At 43.4% G+C, this 22,218-nt stretch overlaps 1 long non-coding RNA gene across 1 annotated transcript in view; it reads left to right on the plus strand.

Moving 5' to 3' along the window:
* LOC128853701 (uncharacterized) overlaps positions 1 to 17,124 on the plus strand; it is a 28,982-nt gene extending 11,858 nt beyond the window's left edge. Inside the window, exons 2-4 of the long non-coding RNA XR_008452397.1 lie at positions 239 to 495; positions 5,002 to 5,133; positions 15,447 to 17,124. This is a non-coding gene — a long non-coding RNA (uncharacterized LOC128853701). The remainder of the gene's footprint in view (positions 1 to 238; positions 496 to 5,001; positions 5,134 to 15,446) is intronic.
* Positions 17,125 to 22,218: the final 5,094 nt, after the last annotated feature.

A 22,218-nucleotide genomic window follows, 5' to 3' on the forward strand; every position in this document is an offset into this window, starting at 1 on the left:
AAAGCCCATCTGGATGTGAGCTATCTGTCTACATCTGTACCTGTATCATGTTTCCCATTGAGCTCCAGGAGAATCATCATCTTAGGTGCAGTGTGAGGAAAGTGGTATGGGTCATTTGAAGCCCACTGTTATGCCCACCTAAAAAGCTGTGTCCAACATAAGCCTCCAAATAGTCCAACTGGATCTGAGCTGAGTCAGTAAAAAGGCCTTAGACCACTTCTGCATTTTGTTCCCACAGACCTGCACGGACCCCTGTGTCTATCACCCAGAGTTTCTCAGCCCTCCTGGGGCTCCAGCAAGGCGCTGACGGTATCATGGAGGATTTGCAAAGCTGCAGAAGACTGGAGAAGAGGCAAACATTAAAAGAAAGGAAAGAAAGAGCTGATATGGGACAGATGGAATTTATTTAAAGGCTAAATAAAAAGCTGCCTGTTGGACTGTGCTGGGGAGAAGAAACTCAGGTGTGAAGTAGCAGCCTACAGGGGTTAGCCAAGAGTAAGTTACACAGAAACAAATTCATTTCTTTACGTGGCTTATTCCAGCCCTGCCTGTGTCTGTGGCTTTTCATGCTCCTGTTTGGTGGTGTTTTCCAGCATTTCCTAAGGGCATGGGTGATATCACCAACCCCAGTGCAGGGGAGGTCCTAATTGCAGCCCTTTTCCTAGGAAAAGCAGTGGCTTGGATGGCGCAACTCCTGCCTGGCACTGACACCAACTACATACTACAGAAATAGCCTTTTCCAATGAAATTTTCCCAAATAGAGGGTCGTGTAACTCCTCCTGGAGTGAACACCAGATGTTACTCCAAGCATCAAAACAGTTTTACCCAAATGGCAATAATGCATGAGGAGACAAATGTTTAGATAAAGTGTCTAAACAACCCTGCATTTTCCCACTAATTCAACTAGAATAAGAAAGAAAATTAAACACTATCCTTAAAACATCTTTAGGTAGTAGCTTTTTCTGGAACTGGATTTATACAGACATTAGGTTTCCACTATCACAACTGCACTTCACTTGTACACTAAGTAATTGTATAGTACCTGGTTGGAAAAGGCTGTTAAGATATAATAAATGTGTGCTTCCATGCCCTGAGGTATTTCAATATCTGCTTAGAAGAAGAAAAACTGCAACTCCAGATGCTGTCTGGAAGGATCCACTTAAAAGTAGTAGGGATCTCATGAGAGACTTTTTTATCATTTTGGCAAAAACCTTAGCGAAAGATCAAACACTAATATGCTGCCCCCACACTTTTCAATCCACAAATTCTCTGCATGCTACATCCAAGATATTTCATCATCGGATTCACCGATACTGAACACTGATCATTTCAGTATTTTCCACTCCTTCAACTGATTAACACCATATGTGTCACATACCTGAAGGGAGGCTGAATTATACCCGTGACTCAGATTTTTCTCATACTACAATTAAACACCTACAGCAGAAATGGAATTGATTTTGTCACCATAGTTCATGACTTTATCACCATAGTTAATGGACTTGTCTGTGTGCTGACAGTAATGAGAGTTATCCATCCACCCGTCTCACAGCTATCAGAGAAAGATGGGAGTGACTCAGCTCTGGGATACCAAGTTAGACTGGCACAGAAACATTTCCTTCTTGTTTTTTTCCCCTTCGAGTTTTGCTTCGTATGAACAGAAAAATCTGAAACAATCCCACGATCACATCTTAATGCAGATTAAAAGACTCAGGATCTCACCTCACTGCAGATAGAAATGCGCAGCCATCTGTGTGAGAGGTGGTTGCTCTAGGCTCCCATTTAGTCAATGGAGGGAAATAGGGCTCGACTCATCTTGAGTAGCTTAAATACCAGCATTAGCACAGCATGAGTCATGTTATAGAAGTGTCTGTTCCCCTACTGACTCTGGAGAGAACCTGCATAACACACTTTGGCGTTGATGGCTACACTGCAGACAACCTGGATCATTAATCCTGCCCCAGATGAGTCAGAACAAGTGCATGGGCATTTAGAGATCTGACAAAATTACCTGCTCTGTCATCTGGATGCAGCCTCCCACCCCTCTCTACCTGACTTTCTGCTCTTTCTTTTATTATATTTTTGCTGGATAGGGAGTATTTGCGCAGGTCCACCAGATGAATCAATATATTGCATGACAAATACAGGACAAAATGAAGTTATTTCATGCCCTTTCTTTAATTCTCTTTCAATACTTCCTTCTATAGAGAGACAGTGCCCCAGACAACCTTTCTCTCTCCTCCTCCTCCAAACCAACCCATGCTTCTAGTTTAAAGTAACATAAAATAAAATTTATACTTGGGTCAGAATAACCCTTGGAAAGGCTCTCTGGAAGTTTTGGACTGGTATCACTGTGCCAAATCTCCAGTGCTGGGACTGTTCCCTTTATAGCAGATGACGGGAAAAATCTCACGAGTGCCAAGGACATAAAACTTCCCTGTAAACTGACTGCAGACAGGTTTTGCTTTTTTCTTTACTGTATTTTCCCCTTTGGCACAGCAGCCTAATGCTGCATGCAGCGCACCTGGGATCTCACATGTTGAGCTGAGTGCACACTAGTGCTGAATCAGTCTTTAAAAAAAATAATTGCTATTTTGGTGTCCTGGTTTCTGCTGGAATAGAGTTAATTTTCTTCCTAGTACCTGGTATAGCTATGTTCTAGATTTAGGATGAGAATAATGTTGGTAACACACTGATGTATTGGTTGTTGCTAAGTAGGATTTCTGCTAAGTCAAGGATCTTTCAGCTTGCCGTGCTCTGAGAGCGAGCAGGTGCACAAGAAGCTGGGAGGGAGTGTAGCTAGGACAGCTGACCCAAGCTCTAGAAAATGGTAGTCCATACCATATCATGTCATGCTTGATCTAAAAAAGGGGGAGTTAGAGGAGATGGGGACACGTTTGCTGCTTGGATGGGCATTGGGCATTGGTCAGTGAGCAATTGTATTGTGCATCAGTTGCTTTGTATAACTAACACCAACATCAATAGTAATAAATACAGTTATATATAATGTACACTGTAATAATAACAATAACAACAACAATAATAATAATATCTCTCCCTTTTTCTATCCTGTTAAACTGTCTTTCTCTCACTTCACAAGATTTGCTTATTTTCACTCTCCTTCCCGTCCCACTGCAGGGTGGGGAAAGTTAAGCAAGCAGCTGCGCTGTGCTTAGTTGCTGGCTGAGGTTAAACTGCAACACCAACCTCTGGATTTACAGACCTAGTTTCAAAAAAGGTAGCATGATATGTTCTTTTTCTGGATTTGGACGGTTCCCTGGGGGCTTTTAAATTTATTTACTTTTATTCATACATCCAGTAAAAAGGATCATATCTAATCTCAACTCTAATGCCATTGGCTACTTTTTAAGTAAAACTGTAGCATTAAACACTTTTTCTAAAGGATCCTGGTAAGGAAGAGAGAGAAAAAGAAGGGCCTAGCAACAGCAAAAATGACACCATTTTAACCAAATCACACATAAGCTCTTCGAGAATTATACCGAATTTCAGTGAAAATGGATTTAAAGAAGGGTTAAGGTAATTTAAGTGATCCAAGTGATAGAGGAGCCAATGAGGGGAGGTGCTATGCTCTATGCTGGATCTTGTCCTCACCAACAGGAGGGGCTGGTGGAAAATGTGAAAAGGGCTAAAGGAAGACTCAAGGAACTACAGGCCAGTCACTCTCACCTCTGTGCCCAGAAAGATCATGGAGCAGACCCTCCTGGAAACTCTGCAGAGGCGCATGGAAAATAAGGAGGTGATTAGTGACAGCCAGCGTGGCTTCACTATGTGTAAATCATGCCTGATGAATTTGGTGGCCTTCTATGGTGGGGCTACAACACTGATGGGTAAAGGAAGAGCAACTGACATCATCTACCTTGACTCATGCAAAGAATTTGACACTGTCCCACACAATATGCTTGTCTCTAAATTGGAGAGACATGTACTTGATGAGTAGACCACTCAATGGACAAGGAATTGCCTGGATGATTGCATTCAAAAAGCAGTGGTCAACAACTCAAATCCAAGTAGAGACCAGTGATGGGTGGCTTTCATCAGGGTCTGGTATTGGGATCAGTGCTTTTCAACATCTTTGCCAGCAATATAGACAATGGAATTGAGTGCAACCTTAGGAAGTTTGCTGATGACACCGAGCTGTGTGATGCAGTTGACACAGCGGAGGGAAGGGATGCCATCCAGAGGGACTGTGCTGGTTTGGGCCGGGGTAGTTATTTTTTTTTCTAGTAAATCAGGAAGTGTACAAGAAATACACATCCATGGAAGTGTTCAAGGCTGGGTTGGATGGGGCTTTGAGAAACCTGATCTAGTGAAAGGTGTCCCTGCCCATGACAGGGGGGTTGGAACTAGATGATCTTTAAGGTCCCTTCCAATCCAAACCATTCTACAATTCTATGAAATACAATTATAAAAAGTGCATGCTAGATATATTGAGAGATAAGAAGTCCTACAAAGTTCACAATTACTTTGTTGTAATGCCTTGGACCAAAACAAATAATGAGCATATTCACTGAGGAACTCTCAAGAAACCTCACCTGATGTAATTCCTGAATCAGACCACCCTGAGTGTGGTGAACCCAGATGGACACTGCCATGCACAGCAGAACAGACAGATTCACACTGAGTGACCCCTAGTTCTGAAATGTGTCAGCCCACACCAATTTATGGCTGACTCTACGCAAGAGGATATAGGAAGGATATTCTGCACAACTGCTTTTACATCTTATTTAACTGTGATGAATTTTCTTAAGTGCCATTTTATAAACCTATTTTATGTAGACTTCCTTCCTCCTTAGGTCATTAAAAGCCCCGCTGAGAACAAGATGCTCTGTAATACAACCTTCTCTCCTTCTATCCGCCTCCATGATCTAAAATAAATAAAAAATAAAACAAGCTCTACTAAACAAACAACAAACTAACTAAACTGACTAACTAAATAAATAACTAACCAACCTTTTTTTCCTTGTTTTCTTTACCATTTAGCACACTCCTGGAGGATAAGGCATGAAGGAACTGGAGTTGTCTTCCTGATGATAAAGAAAACTCTCAGGTCCAGCTGTCATCTGGGGCCAGGGATGCCTGCCTTCCCACTCCTGGCATGCACAGCTCTGCCTGGTAATGACACATGTTCCAATAGCATGAAAGTAATATTACACAATGCGATAAGACTTGCAAAATGTTTAGGCTGGCTGAGGCTGTGTGCGAGAAATACCAAGGTGTGGGGCGAGAGCAGAGCAGGTCAGAATGTCTCCAAATCATTTTTTGCCCCCCCCTCAATCTTTCTGGCCCCTGAAATCATGCCCTGCAGGATCCCATCCTGGCAGAAAAAGTAGGAGCTTGTGTGTGGGATTTATTCAGGATTATTTCCATTAGTTTTAATGACCAGGCATAGTTGCAGTACAGATTTTGAAATAGGAACCTAGAAAGTTTTGACAAGTTCTGTCAAAACTTTTGTAGTACATCTCAAGGACTGGCTTTACAATTAATGCCATTCTCTAGTTTATAGTTGTAATCCTGGAGCAAGAGCTGACGATTGTTAATTTTATGCTTTCTTTCTTCCTGCTTACCCATTATGTCAGCATATTTCATTTATACTAGGCTTTCTGAAATCAATCTTCATTTTAATGTATAGTCACCTACTGCCTTATTTTTCAGTAAGGAACTGAAGATTTAGAGTTGGCTTATAACACACTGAATCCATTTATGATAGTTTACATAATCAGATTTTCAGTGCAGTGTAAATCTGCCTCAAAGTGCTTGCATTGCTCCAAGACTAAATTGGTTAACTTTCTGAACTGTTTTTCTTCATTTGCGTACATTTCACCATTTTAGGGAATAGTTAAGATTCTATTTTGGTACAGCTTTAGCACCTTCCATGTGTCATTGATTTTTTTTCCTCCCAATGGAGAATTTCTACAAATGAATGCTGTATTTCAGAAGAAGAACTGCTTCGGTCATAAATATCTTCTAAGCTACTAAATGTCAAGCTTTCTTGCAGCAATAGGATAATTCATCTCTTGAATACAGTGGTTGACTTTTGCAATTAAACAAAGTGATGAAATTTTACAGGGAAGAACAAGCAAAACTAGCCAAAATGTTAACATGCAGATGGGCACTGAACCTAGAAGCAGCTCTGATGGAAAGCACAAATGTGCTCCCAGGGGATGCCCACAGATTTTCATCCCGTGAACGGCATCCTGCGTTTAAGCTCTAAGGGGCAGCAAGGGCTAACGGGAGCAGGACAGGCACAAGCTGGGTTTATGGCACAACTGAGGCTCTGAAATTCTCCCGTCTCCAGTGAAAGACCAGACTTCTTCAAGCATAGCAGTTCGCCCTGCTGTATCCTTTGTCATCAAGACACAAGACCAATGCATAATCCGAATGGAAGGGCCTGAGGGCCCCTGGAGGAGCCATTGGAGGAAGGGGTGTATTGCTTCACCGTTATGGGTTTTAGGAGGCTTCAGCTGAGTCATTGCTCAATACACGCTTAAGCCACCTTGAAGTGAATTTGAGAGTGAAGCCCCTGAGCATCTGCCAGCCAGACTGAAGCACAGAGTCACAACCAGGGCTTGCTCATATTTGCAAGGGCGGTTTTGACCAGTAACTGATCCTTCCCTGAAGCCTAATGTTTATTCTTCTCCAGTGTGAGGGCTGCTCCACAGAAACGCAACCCATTTCACAGCCCCAGTTGCTAAACTACTTGCATGAAATCAGCAAAATTTTCTCATGAGGAAACACACTGACTTTGGTTCATACTTTGTCATACGAAGTAGATTCAATACCAAGCATTTTGAACTTGGTTTATACCTGTGCACACGGGAGTGTTGTTAAACTGCATTTGGATGCACCTTGTGAGTGTGGACAGATGTCAGATACGAAGTGTCTGAATTCAAGGCTGGGAGAAAATAGCTTTGCAAGCCACAGATGGCTTTGTTTTTTCCCTATGATAATGTTACCTTGCAAAATTAAGGGTCAATGAGTAAATGATGATATGGATTTAACTGAAGCAAATCCAGCAAATCCAATGTAACGCAGCTGCAGCTGGGTAAGTCTTAATTTGTTTACCTTATACTGATGGACAGGATTTAATCGAGACAGTCAAATAAATGACTATTTGAAAACATTTAGTCCAGGCAAAATCCTGGGTGTATGGAAGTTTATTTTAGACACATAGAGCTATCTAAATGAGGAGAAAGCTGAGAAAAGGAGCAGGTGGTATGGAAGGGACAGAACTGAGGAAAGATGTAGAAGAGGTCAAGCCTTAAGTGAAGGCTCGGGGAAAATAAGTCGAAGTACTCATACCCCTGGAGTACTAAACAAGAGAAAACCAGAACCTGGAGAATCCCCTTTGCCCTGACATGGGAAGGTAAGCTATAAAGGGTTCAGCGTGGTGCACACAGACAGCAAGCACTGTGGATGGATGCTGTCTCTGCCAACTTGATCCTAAACACATGGTTATATTTATGGAACTTCAGAGAGAGTTTTTTCTTTTGAAACTTAGAAAATAAACACAGGTTAGAAATAGTGCTACCAGAACATTATTAAAGTTATTAAGTTAAATACTTCAGAATTTGGAAGTACTAGAAAAGAACACATTCGTGCTCTCTGTGCATGTGCTCTATTGGGTGGCCTTTAACCATGTACAGTTTCTCACAGGACTCAGACTGGTAGCCCAGGCTTCACCGTGCTGGGTTTACTTTAACGTTTGACCTTGCAGACAGCTGATATCTGTGTGAACGCCCATAGTTCTGGGCTGTGGCACTCTCTGCTGAGCTCAGCAGTGCTGCCAGGTAGGAAAATTGTCCAGGAAGTACCTCATAAGTTATGGTGCCTTCAGGGCTGGATGGCTCCACAGCTGTTGAGTGCTAGATTGCTCTGTTAGATACAGACACAAATTCTGCCTAAACTCTTGAGTAGTTTCCTGTGCTGGTGTCCTGGACTTCGCTCCTAGAACTGAAAAAAACCCCAAACCACATTGCTTAATTGAGGGCATATGATTCTTATCAACTGGGTGGAGAAAGAAGCAAAGGAATGGAGAAATGAAGGAAAGGATCACCATGAAGCAATCTCTGTGCCACCTTCCGTTACATATTGTAAGCCATAACTTTGCACCTATGGAGCAACAGCCGAATTTCTTCCTTGCGTTGGTTCAAGTTAGATGCGACTTTATTGGTTATCTGTCAGCTAAGAGTTGTGTGAAGGCATAGCCATGCACACTGCGGTAATGCTGCTGCAGTAGGTGGGGTTCAAGAGGAAATTTTGATTGCCCACTCTGCACCATTTGCTGGAGTTTTAACCATCTGCTCTGGTAAGGGAATTGTATGTCATGTGAAGTGGTCTCTGGAGGACTTTTCGATGTTTGGGGTGTAACCGCTGGAAAAGACCATCTGCCTGCAGATAATTACTTATTCCAGAACGGAGATCAGAGGTTCTGAGATCTTTTTTTTACTGTCTATTCGTATCAGGAGTGTTTACAACCAGATATGGACCTAAGTTAGATTCCCAAATTCACGTACACTTAAACTTCATGGTAACTGAAATCAGGCTGCATGGTCAGGGACCAGATCTACAGGCCTGGATATTGACATTCCTTGAATCAAGGAAGAAGAGAGATGGGCTGGGATAAAAGCACGTGTGTGCAAGAGAGAAAGAATCATTGATGGAGACGGAAACTGTGTTGTGCAGCTCTACTTTCGTCTCTGTTTCCATCTCCAGCAGACATAGAAAGGCTGTTTCTAGCTTTCCGAATCAGGCAGACACAGACAGAGTATTCATGAATCTGAATCGAGTTACTGTGTGCAGAATGCTCCAGCTGAACATCAGCAGAGTCAGGGTCCTTCTGCAGAGTACTTTGATATGAGGAGACCGGCTGTCTTGGGGGGATCTCTAATAAGCTATGTGTACCGTGAGGCTGCTAGTTGCAATCTCGTCTATAGAAATTTGCATGAACAACTGGGGGATTTGCATTTTTGCATGTGTGGAACATCACTATGCGTGGCTAAACTTGAAAATCAGGGCTGGAAGAAAGGAGTATGTGAAGGAATTTTCTCTGAAGAGAGAAATGTGGATTTGGATAGGAGAAGTACCATCACTCATTGCCTAATGAGTATCAAAGTCTGATACTGCATAAATGTAGGAGGGTCTCTGGCATGATGACCACAAAGGATGTGCTGCTGGCCATGCTGGGTTTGGAGTTCTTTTCTTACCACGTGTATGCTGAAACACCCCATATACCTATTAACAATAGCCCATTCTACTTAAAGAAAGAGGGGAAAAAAACAAGAGGTATAAACTGGATGTCCGCTAAACACATTTTATTAAATTTTCTGATCCGATAACATAGTGATCAGCAGCAAACTTACTGTTTCTTTACGACATCCAAGATTTAAATCAGCTACTATAGAGCTATAAATGTTGATGTAGACTGCTGAGGTAGAGTCAGGAATGGCAAACCAGCCCTCAGAGTCTTTCAGTCAAAAATACATTTAATAACAAACTCATGGCATGGATTCCAAATGAATGAGATAAAGCATAGCCAGCATGACAGTGTTTCTACTCTCACCATTTCATTAGCCTTCAGGATCCTTTCCCCTAGCTAGGACATTCTGAAATACAACATTTAAAATGAAAGAGGAGGTGCTCCTGTAATTTCTTGACACTTTTAAATGCATGTATAAATGTGATTTCTATGAAGCTTAACTTCATAGAATTATAATTAACTATGAAGCTTAGTGGTTTGTTGAAGATGTCTCAGTAGAAAGTTCTTGAAGTCATATTTACAAACAAATTGCAAATCACTTCAAATACATAATTATCTATCACAATTGATGAGCACTGCAAATATCTTCCATGATAATGTTAGCCTCTTACAGCTGTTTGAACTGTGAGTTTTTATATGATGGTATGGGGAACTTTAGTATGAAGTTTATATTCACCACTTGACTCTGCAAACCGGGATTTATGAGAAAGACAAAATATTGTGAAACTGTGATAAAATCTATAGAACTGTCAAAAGCACACTTGTGCAGAGAGCCACTTGTGAGACACCCTGTATGCTCCTATAGGTTGTTCTTTAACATGAAAGACAAGCTGAAAACACTACTTGGCTGCCTCAAATGCCAGCTGCACCCGCAGGTTTGTCTCTCAGCCCTTCCCTTCCTACCTCTGAAATCTCCAAAAATGCTGAATAAGCTATCGGCATCACCTCTTCTAGCGCTGCCAAGAAACTTGGGAGGGGGGGAGATGGCTGCATTGTACTCAGTTCCTTTGTACATAGGTTGTGCCTGGGGCAGGCCAGGACAAGCCCTGTGCACCCCCTGCCACCCACCTCCAGAAGGACCAGTTTCACAGTTATCAGAGGCATAAGGGGTTTTTTTTATTTTTTTTAATTACTATCATTATAAAAGGTAAAAACATTGTCTCAACTACTCTTGGATTTTAGAGTGATATGAAGACTGTGAGAAGGGTGGTGGGTGCAGCTGTGCCTGGTGTCCTGCACCCCTCAGCAGAGATCCCATTTGTCTATTCTTCCAGTATGGATATTTGGAAGATATCTATCTCTCAATTTCATCTAATCTGGGTAACGTTGCACCTCTGACACCATAGCCACTCACTAGTTGTTCCAAGCAACTAGCCAGACATATCCTGACGTGTGTGCTGTGTCTGTCACAGCAGAGTTTACATATACCCTTAACTAGAAGCATGGGAAAATCTGTCCAGCAGTGACAGTGAGAAATATGGAGAATCCCTATCCCTGAGCCTAGTAAGTCACCAGACAGAGCTGGGATCTGAGCATCCATCTGGTAGGAACATCGTTTCAGGAGCTTTTACATAGCTCATACTGGTCATACATTGTGCAATGTAGGACACCGCAATCCATATCTTTGTAGACTGATGAAAATAGACTCTGAAATGTATTGCTATGTATTAAGAAGCCCGACACAAAAGCTTCAAGAATGAACTTACAGAAGTGAATAGCACTTCATAACAAGGATATTTCCTACAGGTGTATTCCTTGATTAGTGCTTTTTGGATGTGGTAATAAAGCAAAACTGTCAACATCTCCTACAACATCATTCTTAAGACTTTTCATAGTAAAATAATGTAACATTTCAAGAGAATCCTGCTGCCTCCTCCAGCTAATCCTTGGCCTTGAGCGTGCTGCAAAGCACATTGCAGTGTGTCTGAATAATGAGAATTACTGCTGGTAGTACAAGGATGAGCTCAGTGTCAAGGACAACATCTTGTTTTATCATGGTCCCATGTAGCCTGTCAAAGATAACAAAAAGAGATTATTCCAAGCCAAAATTTTTGGGCATCTCTGGTGTTTAAAATAATAATGGCAAAAATGATCCTGAAGGCTCATGGACGGCAAAGACCTTTGCAGACAGTAAATATTTTAATAGCTCATTTTCCAAATTTATTCCTGGCAGATAATACTTAAATTTTCTTTCCTAAGCTTGTTTTGAACACTGGCTATATTTATGTTGGGATGAGGAGAACTGCATGATGCTTTTTCTCCATCTCTCAGACTACAGTCTGATGAAGCTGATGAAATACTTTAAGGTTAACAGTAGTAGCGGTCTTTGTTCATCCTTTGGTTTGTCTCCTGTGCTAGGCTAAAGCAGAGTAGTCTTTCCCTTAAGCCTTCCAGGTAGCAACCAACATGTGAAGTTCCTGATTTCTCGAGCTGAGCTCACAGCCTTCCCCAGCTCGTGCTGCAGGCGGAACACCGTGGCACTGCCAGCACTGCACAACTCATAAAACACACAATGGCAGGAGGAAGAAAAGCAAGGACTTTGCAGTACCAGAGCATAAGGCATTTCTTCCATGAGGCATATGTGGTTTTGTGGTTTGTGAAGATTTTCAGGACCTGGCTTTCTATTCCCTGGTCTTCTTGTTTGTCAACCAAAAAGTCATACTCAGAAAGAATTGCTTGGAGAAAAGGAGTGGAAGTGAAAAAAACATTTCCAGACAGAGTTTGCACGTTTGTGCCTAAAGCCACAGTGTGTACTAATACACCCAAAGAGGTGGCACAAGCTCAACTTGCAGAGATGACAAAGCAAGGCTTTGTGAGCCCTCACTGAGGCAACAGCACAATTCCCATGGGCCTTGAGAGAATCAGGATTTTCCTTAGGAATGGAGGCCAGTGAAGTTCTCAGTCATGTTTCTAGTTTTCATTTTTCACCAGCGATACTGAGAAAAGCATTACATGGCCACCGCCACCTCCTCTCCATGACTCTTTGTTGCTCCCGCATCTTCACCTTGTGCTAGAGCTTCTTTTGTGTCTATGGTGAGTCAGATGAGAGGGCAAGACTCCTGGGGAAATAACTCAGTAGAAGCTCTTTCTTTTTTAAATAAAAGGGGGGATTCTTTTCAGCCAGATGAACTATTTGAGCAGGTTTGCTTTATAGCTGTGCTAGCAGAGCAGAAGTGAAGGCACAGGGTCAGGATGGAGATGAAGTGCAGGGAGTCCAGCTGAGCTCACAGCACATGCACAGAGGAAACCCTGGGGTGCAACAGCCACAGAGCCAAAGCCAGTTCCTTCGGGAAACTGATGCCTCTCTTCTGCACGTGGGAAAGAACTCCAAAGCCGACCTACAGACAAAATATTTTCTCAGATTTTGAATAATGATTCTTAAGCTTTTGAGATTGGCAGTGCTGCAGTTTGCATGCCATCCACCCACAGCTTTCCATGGGTTTTTCACCCTTTAATTAAATGACAATTCTTGCAAGCAGACAAAATCTGCAAAGTTGAGTAAGGAACAAGGAAATTGACAGTAAACCAGCCATGAGTGAATGAAAGGCAGCAAATCCACTGCAAGTGAAGAGCACTGGAACAGGCTGCCCAGAGACGCCATGGAATCTCCTCTGCAGACATCAAAACCCCACCTGGACACAACCCTGTGCAACTTGCTCTAGGTGAACCTGCCTTAGGACGGGGGTTGCTGGATAACCTGCAGAGGTCCCTTCCAACCCAAACCATTCTGTGATTCTGTGAAATGCAGCAGGCACAGCTAAGCAAACAGTAACAGGATGATTCACTGTCTGGCTGATCTTGCCCTGAGGATGGTGGGATCCATCCCCAACACAATTTTATTGCTGTTGGCAAAATCATTCCAAGCCTATTTTGCCCTTGTGCTTGGTGCGGCCAGTGTTCTGCTGCAGCAGGAAGCACTCACTGGCACAACAGCCCCGTCGGGATTTCCCCTGCTGTCCCCAAGCTTGTCACATTAACTTTATCTGGAAGTTCAGAACTAGGAGTACTGTTCTGTCTCCCTCTTTCTTTCATCTCACTTGTGTGTCTTCTGCCTATTGCACATGCAGTTCCCAGCCCGTGACCCAGATTCGTCATTTACAGCTTGGTAATACCCTGCAAGTTTCCCTGATGGGGATGCAATGTTGACTGGCCGTGCACTTTGACACCTCAGATAAATGTTTCAATTGTCTGCTGATTTTTCTGTACCGGTAAGATTGTAAATGGTGCTTCTGTCTGTAGGTAGTGGTGGCCCATTTCTATAAATGGGTTCTGTGACTGCATCCTATGCCTGATGCTGGCTCACAGCCACTGGAAAGAGAAATGCTGCAGAATGGGGTCCACAAACAGACAGCTGCACTCAGCACATCAATGCAATGGTTTGCAAACACTCACTAAAGGATGTGCATGGAGTGGAGTTTGGGGAAATGCTCCCTCCCTTCCCATCTCAAGGCTCCTCATCACCTGTATCTGCCCTTAAGGATGTGGGAGGCGTCTCAAGGAGCAGAGCGGATGGGCAGGGACAAGCCCTAGGATGTGGGAAGGAAGGAAGGAAGGAAGGAAGGAAGGAAGGAAGGAAGGAAGGAAGGAAGGAAGGAAGGAAGGAAGGAGGGAAGGAAGGAAGGAAGGAAGGAAGGAAGGAAGGAAGGAAGGAAGGAAGGAAGGAAGGAAGGAAGGAAGGAAGGAAGGAAGGAAGGAAGGAACATGGGGCAAAGAATGGACTGCAGTGAGGGTTGTGGTTTGGGGGATAATGGGGAAAGAAGGAACTTCGGGGAAGGGCCAAGAAGGCCATGGAGGGAGACTGGAGGCTGCAGTGTCAGTGTAGGATGCTATGGGTGAAAAAGTTTGGTGGGTCGCTGGAGGTTTGCGGGGTGTGAGTGGTGATAGGGTCTCCTTGTGCCCTGCTGTGTTAAACAACAAGGTCTGTCACAGAATCACGAGGTCAAAGACTTGGAGAAGAAAACTTCCTGGCCCCAGACCCAGCTGCAGGGTTGTTTCAATGCATTGTGCTGCTTTTTCTTCACTGGTTGCTGTTACCTTGAATGTTACAATGCCCCTTGGCATCTACATGCGTGCTGCAAACAGGAAAGTGCCTGGTCCTGGCCCAAGCCCAAAGCCTGTTATCTACAAGCAAAGGGCAGAGGTGGGGAGAGACTCCACCAGAGGTTGGGATGGTGTGATCACAGACATCAGTCCTGTGTCATGCAGCTGTGGGACGCCCATCCCAGGTGAAGGCTGAATGTACAGTGAGGGCAGTGGTGGGATGGCCACCACAGTGGGGACCGAGCTCCAGACACAAGGATGGTGCAGCATGGGGCTGACCTCTGCTGTCACTTCTTGGCATCCATCTCTCATCTTTTGGCTGATTTCTGAACACAATCCAGTGTTTTCCGTGACTTGCGGGAATTGGCAAGCTTTGAAACTAAGTCTTCCTCACTTGTATGGGTGATGAGATGATGAGGATGACAACTGTGCTGGAGGGAGGAAACCAATGCACCCTCCCAGTACCTCCCAGTGCTGTATTAGTCACAAAGGTCACATCTATTAACAGACAGAGCTGTAGTGTGTGGTAAGTAGGTCACACGCTACCAGCTTCTTGTTTCCACCCAGTAATCTGTGCTAAAAGGGAAGTAATTTCCCTGGGACACAGAGGTCTGAAGACAGGGGAGAATCCTATTTCAATCCACTGGTTGACAGGAATGGGGACTAGAGGGGAGAAACTACCAAGAATTTGCCTATATAAACTATTCACTTGAATTTTCTAAGTAACAGAGAAAGAAGTAGAGCAAGAAGCACTCAGAGAAATGCTTCTCCTACTGCCTTTGCATTTACAAGGAAAGAGCACTGGCCACCCCTGCCCCACCTGAACTTTCTAACAAGATTTCCTCAAAGGACTCTTTGGGCATCCATATGTCATTGACTGTCGACAGAACCAGAATTGCTTGAGTAGTGGAAATGAAATGAGAAAACTGGATTCCTGCTATGGAGCATGTCTAGGGGGCAAAGACTTGGGTTGCTGCTTGAGGAAGGTTTGGCAGCAGTCAGCTGGTCAGAGGTTACTTCCCCTGAGCTGGTACAACTGTAAGTTCTGCCTTGTGGTAAATGAGATCAGAGAACTGAGCCGGCTGGAAAATAACTTTTTTATTTTCTTTTTATTTTTTTTTATTTTCAGCTGGGTGAGTTTTCAGACAGATCAGCTCCTCGGGCCAGTTCATGGTGCAGCTGTATGTTGGCTTGTGATGGCATGACATGAAGACAGCACAAAAATAGACTGAAGGCACAGATGGGAGAGACTCCATTCAAAGGAAAGTGCTCATCCGACTACAGCCTGAAAGAGCTCTGAAGCTTTTCCTTCCTAACTGTTAACAAAATCTCTGTCAGGCAATGTCCACAGTGATTGTAAGGCTTTGCACTGGGATAGGTTTGCCCTTCTTCTAAATATCTGTCTTCACATGCCAGCTTCCCCTCCCCACTGAACATATGCAAGAGGAGTGATGTGACAAGACAAACAGGATGGATACTGGAAAGCTGGGTGAGACCCATCACTGCAACCTCCTGCTGCCAAACGCATCTTTGAATAGTGGGGATCAAGGTGTGATCCATGCAGAGATCCCCAGCTTTGCAAAGTGGGCACCTGAGCAGCATGCAGGGGAGCAAACATGATACAAAGTACTGTCTTAGGTACACTGGAAGAAAACTGAGAAATCTTAATAAATTGTGTGAGAAATGACATCACTCTTCCTTGGATCTGAGAGGCTGATTTCATCCCAAGCCATATATTTCACAGGAATCTTTTTGACCCCTAAGCTGAAGGACATTTTTCAGCAAGCCACTTCCTTTGTGCATTTCCCACTGCACAGTTGACGTGAATAGACATGGCACGTCACAGCCTGGAACCATTTCCAGCCTCGGTGCAGGTCAGCGGCTGTGCCATGTCTGCAGAGCAATTTGGCACATTTCTAGTTTAACCCAGAATATCAGATCAGCTTCTTAAAATGGTTTTCAGCACTCCCAGAAAAGCAGCTTGCTTCAGCTGAAAGAACAAGAAGAGACTGAAAAAGATTCTTTTCTCCAAATCCTGACCATAATGTGAGCAAGTATTGAGAAACTGCATGTGGGAGTTGTAAACCAAACAAAGATCAGTCCTACAGGAAAACACAACCACAGAACAGGAAAGGCCTATTTCAAGGTTATTACCCAAAGTGATTGTTGTCTGTGTGAGAGAGAACTGTGATATTTAGGAATGTCCACTGCATTGTGAAACATTCTTCACTTTTGGGAAGAAACATCTATTTTGCTGATTGGTGTAATAATCTAATAATCAGTGTTCTGGGTAACTAATAAATAATGGTTCCTTCCATCTAAAAGGAACACTTTGAGGCCATATTTCTTAAACCCACATGCCCTTAATTAAGGAAAATTGGAACTATTGGCCTTTTGGTGGATTTGCACCTTGCCTTGCGGCCACAATTCTGTAATATCTCATTAGTGGATTATATCACATTTGGAGTGAAGTAGAGGCAACACTGTTTATTTAAAAGTGCCTATTAAAAGGATTTAAAAAATAACTGTGCTGTGGGCAATACCTACAGAGTAGTTATTACTTAGGATCATGCAGATTACGCAAAGGAATTTCTTTAAATTCCAAATTTACTTGGCTCCTATCAGGACTGAAACCATTCCAATCTGGCAGATAGATATCAAACACAGATAAACTGCAAATTCTGCCTGTACCGACTCACCTATGCTGTGTCTTCTGATAACATGGAGTTATTCTTTGACCCTGAAACTCTTCTCTTTCCTGCTTGCCTTTATGTCTCTAGGGCTTGATCTGCTGGAGACAGTAGAAGCTTTGCTTCTGATCCCAACAGGGCATGTCTGGGCTCAGCCTGAGCACTGATTGAGTTGAAACTGCAGCTTTTCTTCTGCCTCCTTACCTACACCTTTGGACTCCAGTTTAACTGTGCCAGTTTCACTCAAGCCCTTGACTTCAGCTCCTGCTCCGCTGCATGCTGCCACCTTTGCTCCCTTTGGACTCATCTTTATATGAGTCCTATGTTACCTATTCTTGTTCTAGGTAAGAGCAGCTGTACAGGTTTAGACCATCTACAGCTGTGGCTGTAAGCAGAATCCTAGGAAACATTAACAACAGAACAAATGTATTGATCATTTCCCCTTTAATACTACTGCAGGTTCCAGCTACTTTCAGCTAGAACTTGCTGTGGGTTTTCTGTGGCATCGATCTCTCCAAATACTGAGGAGAGCTCGTAAGCTCCTTGCTCAATGTGTGTTTTGGGAATGATATCCTAGGCAGGTCCACTGCCTTCTGCATGACCAGTACCTTCCTTTTGTTTGCTTTGAACTTGGCTTCTGCCAGCATTGTTAGCTAGTCCCTCATTCTGGTCCTAGAGATATAATCAACACGTGATCCCTATTCACTCTCTCTGTATTATTCATTATATCAAAATTTTCTGTATACAGTGTCCTCCCGCTCATCTCTTTCCCAGCTTGAGCAGCCCCACTCTCCTCCACTGTTCCTTGTACAGAAGCTGGGTCACAGCTTTGCTCACCCTGTCACTCTTCTCTGAACCTTTTCCAGCTCTCCTCTATCCTTTCTGACAGACCAGAACTGAACAGACTATTCAGGGTCTGAGTGAAAGATGGATTTATGCAGCAGAACAGTGATGTCGGCTATTTTGCTGGCTGTTCCTTTCTAAGTTGTTGATGTTTCTCTTAACATCTATTTGTTCTTTGACTGTTACTGAGAAATGGTTTGATATTTTCAAGAAAGTGCCTTCAGTAGCTCTACCAAGACCTCCCTCCTGAGTGAGCACAGAGACTATGTTTTATTTATAGAGCTGGGGCTGCTTCTACTTAAATGCATTGTTTGCTTTTTTTCCCATATAGACGCAATTTCATTTGCCATTATATGGGTTGGTCACTCCATCTTTTAAGATCCTCCTTGAGTTCTTCACCATCTGCCCTCATTTTTGCTACCAATAACTCTGTTTTATCGTTAAAGTTTGTCACCTTCCTGCTCACCTCCTCTTGCAGCTCTCTGCTTTGACATTCATCTGCTGCTATCCTCTCTGCCCTTTCCTTGCTTTCCCTCATTCCTAGGACTTGCAGTATCCTTCAGATTTGTCCACTTGGACCTGTCGTCCTTTGTGTTTGACATCTGCAGCCTACACTGTCCAGAAAAGTTATATTCTTTCTTTGTACTTTCTGATGCTACCATAACCCTGCTTTGCCAAATTACAGAATCATGGTACGTCCTGAGTTGGAAGAGATGCACAAAGATCATCAAGTCCAACTCCTGGTCCTGGATAAGACAAACCCAAAATTCACACCATGCATGTGAGGGTGTTGTTCAAATGCTTCTTGAATACTGTCAGGCTTGGCACCACAACTGCTTCCCTGGGGAGCCTGTTCCAGTGCTCCACCACCCTCTGGTGAAGAATCTTTTCATGATATCCAACCTAAACCTCCCCTGGCACATCTCCCTGGCATTCCCTCGGGTTCTGTCACTGGTCACCAGAGGGAAGAGATCAGCGCCTGCTCCTCCTCCTTCCTTTGTGAGGCAGCAGTAAACTTTGATGAGGTCTCCACTCAGTCTGCTATTCTCCAGGCTGAACAGACAGTGTCTTTAGCCACTCCTCCCATGACACCCCCTCTAAAGCTTTCTTCTACTTTGTGGCCCTCTTCTGGACTCTATCCAATAGCTTTATATCCTTTTTGTGCTGTAGTGCCCCAAACTGTACACAGTACTCAAGGTGGGGCTGCACCGGTGCAGAGTGGGACAATCGCCTCCCTTGATAACTAGAAACGCTGTGCCTGATGCACCCCAGGACATGGCTGACCCTCTTGGCTGCCAGGACACACTGTTGGCTCATGTTCAACTTGCCATTGACAAGTGGCAAATGGAGTCGTATCAAAACTTGGTGTCCAGAGGGAGGTTATTCCTGCTGCATGGCCTGTTTTGAAAGACATTGGAGGGAGAAAGGACAGGACAGGATGCTCCTGCCAGGCAACTGAAGTAATGTTTAAGAATTTTTCAAACTACTCATGATGTCATTTTTATTTTGTGAAGGCTTTAGAAAATAAAGTTGTCGGTTTTCTTAACAGGAAAAAGAGGATTTATTATCCTTTTTTGACCCTGGTGTTTGGATTGTTTCAGTTAATGTCAGGATTGTTTCAAAACTTAGCTCTTTATTTACAAAAAACAGACACTGCCTTCTTTGCTTAACATAAGGAAACACTTTGCTTGCAGCTCCGAGCTCTTTTCCAGCCAGTGGTTCATGCAGTTTGGACTACCAGGCAACATCTAGCGATGTGTTTTGCCGGCAGAGCTCGGCTCTCTCAGAAGACTCGCATCATGTGTCTGCGTTTTGGATGGTGGCTCCTATTGTTCCGGATAGTTGATTCCATAGAGGATGTTAATTGTTTCTTCTTGCTTAATGAGAATGAAGAGCATTTCCAACAAACTTTAACACAATCCATGATGGAAGGAACTTCACAAGGAGCCAGCAGTCTTCCCATTGTGTTGATTTTTCAAGAAGGAGCACAGTCAGTCTTAAAATGCTACTTTTCTTCAATATTTTCTTTCACCAGTAAAGCACAGTTCAGTCATGAAGTGTTTCACATCCCAACTGTGTGGAAGCCCTGGCAAAGTCAGGCCTTGCAGAGTGGTAATACCGTTGAATTCCACCACTGGATGCAATTTTAACCAGGCTCAAGACTTTTTGAGATTAACTTGCTAGTTAGGTTTCCCAGTTGAAAAGTAGAAAGTAGTACATTGTAGTTTTTCTTGTTCTGAAGAATTTGTAAGTGGGTTCTCTCTAATTAAAAAACTGGGAGACAAGGAATTAATTTGGAAACTAGAGTTGTCTTCAACGACATTCAGAAATTGCCACATCCACCATATAAAGCTTCCAGTAGGTCTGTGCAATTCGGAAAAATGCATGTGGCAACCACTAAGTCCACCTCCTGGCTCCAGACCTTTACTTCTTCTCCATTCACGAACATTTCATGGTCTTTTCCAGTGATTTTTCTCATAAGGATAGTGTGAGTTTTCCTCCCTTCCTTCAGACTGGTCCATACTACAGACCTGAACGTACACAGGTCTGAGCAGACCTCCTGCAGCCTGCTCACATTTTTAATGTTGCCCAACATCATTACTCATAACCATGTTCAAACGCAGCCATGCTTTACAGACCTGCCAGGCACGATCACTGTAATTCTCCTCTTGCAATTCTCTTATCCGTGCCTGGTGCAATGCAGCTCACTGCACTGATGCTGGTTTGCACAGCAGGAGGGGAGAGCACGGCTCCTGCACTCTATGGACACTTTGTTCAGTGGTTGGACTTCTCAGTTACGTGCTATCAAGACCTGCTCTCCATTCTGCTTCAGAAGGGACAGCACACAGGCCTTGCTAACTGCCACCATCTGCTGCCAATTCTCCACTGCAGAGGGGATAAATGCTTTTTCTCAAGAGACAATGCTACTTTTTCTGTTACTAATAGGATCAGAAGGGAATGGGATCTGTTGCCTGTGGAAAATGGCCTCTTTTTGCAGTAGGGGTTTATAGCTGCCATCCTCATTGTCTCACAGTGCACTCACGTGGCAGGAAAATCCTGGTAGCTGCGAGATCCCTTCTGCCTAAGGAGCTTTGGCAGCATGATTGAGGGCTGCACCCGTGGAATAATTCTTCCCTAGTACAGCCCTGATGTTTTTAACAGCCAATTATGAATTATGTATTTTTGCACAAGGCACACTGAATTATGTATTTTTGCACAAGGCACAAGTAGGTAGGGGTGGGACCCTGGACAGACTCTATTTTTTGAGAATACACTGGCCAGCTCTACATCCTTGGAGGCCGGGAGGCTGTGGTGTTGCCTCCTGCTGTTAAACTCCCACCGCTGAGAGAAGAATGGTGGCAATGCAAATGAGGCACTCTGATGTAGGAGCAAACATTTATCCAGGCCCATGTGAGATGGCTCTGCACTGAAAGACGGACAAGGGCAGGTGTTGCAATGACTTCTGCTAGCAACCATCACCTATTACTGCTGTGGCAGCTTTTCTGTAGTAACTGAGGCTTCCATATGCTTACTATCTTTGGCTAAAATTTGGAAGGAAATGATTAGGATTACCACTGCACTTTTTTTCACCCAAAGAAGTCTGGTGATTTTCTGTTCTTGTTTTGGGGCTCCCTGCTCTCATTTAGGGCATCCTTTCTGGCTATTACAAATGTAAGATAAACTCAAATCATATTGATTTTTTTTTTAATGTTTTCCGAACTCTAAAAGCATTACTAATGGACTTATAGAGCTCATCATTCATTAATCTCTGTGTCGTACGAAAAAGAGATCACTATTACATACAGCCTAGTTTCTGTTTTAATTTCTTGCTGACTTATCTCCCCTTGAGTACAGGCTTGCAACAGCTACTGTTGCAGGCCTGTTACCCTTCACCTACATCTGCATTTGCATAACAAACTGGAATGAAAGCAGTGGATTGAACATGTCTTTCTGGATAAAAGTGGACTTAATTCTCTGTTGCCTTTTACTTGGGTAGAACAAGCACAATGACACCACATCGCTGTATGTCATGCCACTGTATCTCATGTAAAGCAGCTCTACAAAATGCAAAGCAGTGGAAAGGAGTGGCAATGTACAGCTCCAGAGTCCTTTGTTTCTTTGTGGTCCAACAGTCATCCAGGTACACCTCAGGCCTTAGTGGTATTATCTTTTCTTTGAAGTCTTGTAATAATGAAGGGACACTACACTAAAAAGGAAAAAAAATACTTTGACTGATTTGAACTGGTACAGGCCAATGAGTTACGATGAAACCATTCTTTTTATTGGATAATTCTTACAATCCTTGCTGCAAATATGAAAATACTGCATCCCTGAGCACTTCATCTATCTGCCTTTTAAATACCTTCA

Source organism: Cuculus canorus, chromosome 1, assembly GCF_017976375.1.
Source record: "Cuculus canorus isolate bCucCan1 chromosome 1, bCucCan1.pri, whole genome shotgun sequence".
NCBI lineage: Eukaryota > Metazoa > Chordata > Aves > Cuculiformes > Cuculidae > Cuculus > Cuculus canorus.